Source organism: Monopterus albus, unplaced genomic scaffold (genome assembly GCF_001952655.1).
Source record: "Monopterus albus unplaced genomic scaffold, M_albus_1.0 scaffold354.1, whole genome shotgun sequence".
NCBI classification, from domain to species: domain Eukaryota; kingdom Metazoa; phylum Chordata; class Actinopteri; order Synbranchiformes; family Synbranchidae; genus Monopterus; species Monopterus albus.
Window position 1 is genome coordinate 115523 of NW_018128234.1, and position 4956 is coordinate 120478.

Here is a 4956-nt window from a genome sequence, read left to right on the forward strand (position 1 = left end):
CTTCAACTTCTCTGGTGTACCTCTTCAACCGGGTGGCCAGGGCTGTGAGCCTTTGCTTGGCAGTCTCTAAGGCCTCAGGTATGGACAGTGTGGTGTACTTCTTAGGTACCCCTTTCTTCATCACGCCTTTCTGCAATTCTGATAGCTGATTAACTTCTCTCCTTGCTGCCTTGATCTTGGTCTCCAACGTCCTTCTCCATGGAGGATACTGCTCCTTATGGCCTTTGTTGAACTTATAGCCAAGCATCTCATGGATGACTATTGTTGTGGTGTATATGAGCTTGTTGGTTTCAGTGATGGTCATAGTAGAGATTGTTCACATCCTCTAGTAGACTTTCAGCAGGCACTTTACTTAGTCTTGTTAACCGGCCACGGAAGTTCCTGGTGTCCATCTTGTTCATGATCTTCAATTTCAGGCCATCTGCAATTGAATTTAGCTCATCTGGGCTTGTTATTGGGACTTGGTACCCAATCTCCGAATGTGGGGGTGATAATGATATCTCCCCGCTGACCTGGCATCCTGGCTCCCCCTTGCTGGAGCATTCATGTTGTACCTCGTCAATCTCTAGTTGTGATAGCAGGTGCTTCTTGCGGATGTTAGAGCACCAAGCTACTAGTTGTTTTGGTGTTAGTCTAGATCTAGGTCCTACATCCTCCGTATGTAACCCCTCTTGCTGGGGTTACTTGTATAGTAGCATTCCAATAGTTCCCAGTCCTCATCTCTTGCCCATGAATGTCTTGTTCCAGTAGCCCACTTCTCATCAGGTTACACCTGACGCGGACCTTGTTGACCTGGGCGACTTCCGAGCCGCTGTGACTCTTATTTTTCCAACTCTCATTACCCATGTGGTAGGCAGGTAGCATTAAGGGCCTTGCCTAAGGGCCCAGGCTGGATGTGTGTGTGGCCCTGACTGGGGTTTTGTGTGTGTGTGTGTGTGTGTGTGTGCGTGTGCGTGCGTGCAGGTCTCTATTTATGGGTACTTTCATCTTACTTTTTTATCTCTTTTCCTAGTGTACATTCCCCTGCTTATTGACACTGTATGTGCATGTACATACAGAGAGCCACTGTACCAGAGTCAAAGATTTTTATTGTCAATTCACTATATGTGCAGGACACACAGGAAATCGAAATATTGTTTCTCTCTCACCTAATATTGAGAACCATACCATTTAGAAACTAAAACAGAATAAAAAACTGGATTGAAGTACAGTGGAACCTTGGATTGCAAGTAACCCGGTTTGCGAGTGTTTTGCATAATTTACAATATCCGTATTGCAAAAATGGCCCCTCACGCCAGCCATGATTCTTTTCAAAGGTAAAGTGCAGGTTAATTTGTTTTATTTTTACTTTATACTGTATTTTGTATTACTGTAATCATTTTTAAATGGATAAGTGGATGTGGAATGAATTATCTGAGTTTCCATTATTTCTTATGGGGAAATTCGCTTTGATATATAAGCACGAGCATGTTGCCGGAACGAATTATACTCACAATCCAAGGTTCCACTGTAATTAGGATAAAACTAAACCGTACAACCAATAGGCTATGACTCAAAAAACCATGTACAGTCAGTGACAGTACACAAATCAACATACATAACAAATGAAGTAAGCCTGCCAGAAAGTCAGGCTGGACGATCTCTAATTTAGAGCGGCTTATCACAAAAAGGAAAAACACAAAACCTACAACAAAGAAAGCAAAATGTGTAAAAACACAAGACTAACAAACTCAAACTGAACTGCTGATAGGGTTATTAAACAATAGATAAAGCAGATCAAGGCCACTTATATAATTAAATTAATATAATGCTTTTATAATGAATTAATTAAACTTTTATCTTATATAGATAAGATAAAAGTTTAATTATTCTTGCAGTAACAGAGTATTTAATATACACAATATGGTTGCATGAGGCAAATGCTCAGAGAAGCCGTCTCTCTGAGGGTCATTTATAAATTCAGACTTAACACTCATGGTAAGTTCTGTGTCATAGAACAGGGTGTGATCACAACAATTTCTGCACATCTGCAGTTGACTACTCATGAGAAAAGCATGTAACAGCAGGGTGTAAGCTTGATAAATGCATTGAATAGGGAACATATAGTATCTATTTTACTTCTACTGTTTACTCAGTACAATCACCTGTCCAATACAGTCCCAACAGTGAAGCATGGTGGTGGCAGCATCATGCTATGGGGGTGTTTTTCAGCTGCAGGGACAGGACGACTGGTTGCAATCGAGGGAAGGATGAATGTGGCCAAGTACAGGGATATCCTGGACGAAAACCTTCTCTAGAGTGCTCAGGACCTCAGACTGGGCCGAAGGTTCACCTTCCAACATGACGATGACCCTAAGCACACAGCTAAAATAACGAAGGAGTGGCTTTACAACAACTCCGTGACTGTTCTTGAATGGCCCCGCCAGAGCCCTGACTTAAACCCAATTGAGCATCTCTGGAGAGACCTGAAAATGGCTGTCCACCCACGTTTACCATCCAACCTGACAGAACTGGAGAGGATCTGCAAGGAGGAATGGCAGAGGATCCCCAAATGCAGGTGTGAAAAACTTGTTGCATCATTCCCAAAAAGACTCATGGCTGTATTAGCTCAACAGGGTGCTTCTACTAAATACTGAGCAAAGGGTCTGAATACTTATGACCATGTGATATTTCAGTTTTTCTTTTTTAATAAATCTGCAAAAATGGCAAATTCTGTGTTTTTCTGTCAATATGGGGTGCTGTGTGTACATTAATGAGGGAAAAAAATGAACTTAAAGGATTTTAGCATATGGCTGCAATATAACAGAGTGAAAAATGTAAGGGGGTCTGAATACTTTCCATACCTACTGTAGGTTGCAGGGCGTTTCAGGTGAGGTGGGGCTGGTCCAGACGTTTTTTGCCTTAACAGAGAAACATGGTAAAGTTATACCCCGGTTTTGTTACTGGACAGATCTGGGTAATAAAGGAGTCCGTTTTTCTTGATTGTAGTGCTGGTTTGCATACATACATACATACATACATACATACATACATACATGCACGTACACACATACATGTACACAATTATTAGGCAAGTCGTATTTGTGAGGATTAATTCTGTTATTGCACAACTACAGTGCTCTTGGTCAATCCAAAATGTTAACAAACCCTCAAACCTGAACATTTAAGTAGTAAAAGTGAAGTTTTGGCTTTCTTAAGAGAATATCTAAAATCTAAATTATTAGGCAACTATTAGTGTGCAGAATTCTTCTCTTTATTTAACCAGGTAAAAAACCCATTGAGATCACGATCTCTTTTACAAGGGTGACCAATCAAAATCAAAAACATTTAAACAATCAAAACCATAAATACAATAATCAACAATACAACCAATTTAAATTTACACTGATCAATAGAGTCCTGTTGCCTAAGAGCCATAAGAAAATAAAAAGCTTTAACTGAGCATAATTCAGTAAGTTTAAAATCTGCTTTGAAACTATTCCACGAAGAGGGAGCGGCAAATCCAAAAGCCCGTTTCCCTTTTTCGGTCCGAACTCTCGGCACCATGACCTGATACTTATCACAAGACCGTAAGGCATATTTGGTATCCGATCTACGTAAAAGAGAGCATAAGTATGCCGGGGCTAGGCCTACCAAAGCCTTGTACACTAGCACCATCCAATGAACATGTCTTCGCATGCTCAGAGACGACCACTGTGCTTTAGCATACAGGTTGCAATGGTGCGTTAGTCGACTACAATCCGTCACAAACCTCAAGGCACTGTGGTAAACCACATTTAAAGAATGGAGACATCTAGCTGAGGCATTCATATACAGTACATCACCATAATCCAACAGGGGGAGAAAGGTCGCTGATATTAAATATTTGCGTGCCTGCAAGGAAAAGCAGGATTTATTACGATAAAAGAATCCAATCTTCATCCGTAATTTTCGAACCACATTAGCAATGTGGGTTTTAAAAGACAACTCAGAATCAAGTAAAAAACCTAAGTACTTATAGCTGGAAACCAGCTCAATCAACACTCCCCGATCTGTTGTTATTGACAGAGTATCTGTTGATAGCTCCTGTAAATGCGAAAATGCCATAACCTTAGATTTCTTAGGATTTAAGACCAACTTCAGTGACCGTAGGCGAAACTGAACAATGTCAAATGCATGTTGTAAGCATTTTGCCGCCTGGGCAAGTGTAGAAGAGCAACAATAAATTACTGTGTCATCCGCATAAAAGTGATACATAGCATTTGTAAGATTATCACACACATTGTTAATATAAATAGAAAATAAAATTGGTCCAAGGACCGAGCCTTGCGGCACCCCTTTTAATATTTCTAAAAAAGACGAGGAAGAACCTCCCAATTGGACAGCTTGCCTCCTATTTGAAAGATAATTCCTAAACCAAGGGATCGCTCCCTCCGACAAACCAATCCTTAACAACGAGTTAATCAGTAATACATGATCCACAGTATCAAAAGCCTTAGAGAGGTCAATAAATAAAGCTACACAATGTTTTTTACAATCCAATGCTTGTAACACATCATTTAAAAATTTTAATGTGGCAGTAACAGTACTGTGCTGTTTTCTAAAACCAGACTGAAATGGGGACAATATGTAATTTGATTCTAAAAACCCCTTAAGTTGGTCACTCACTATTTTTTCTAGGATTTTCGCTAAAACACACAGTTTAGAAATTGGCCTATAATTATTAACTTCCGATGGATCACCTTCCTTTAAAAGGGGAAGAACAAAAGCTGATTTCCAAATCACTGGAATTTCGTTACTACTAAGACTTAAATTAAAAACATAAGACAGTGGTTCAGCTATATAGTCTGCAGCCAATTTTAAGAAAAAAGGATCCAGTCCATCAGTCCCAGCTGCTTTGCTAGTATCCAAATTGCTTAATGCACTATGATCCTCAGAAATAGGCACAGAAGTAAAAGAAAAAGTATTAAGAGTAGA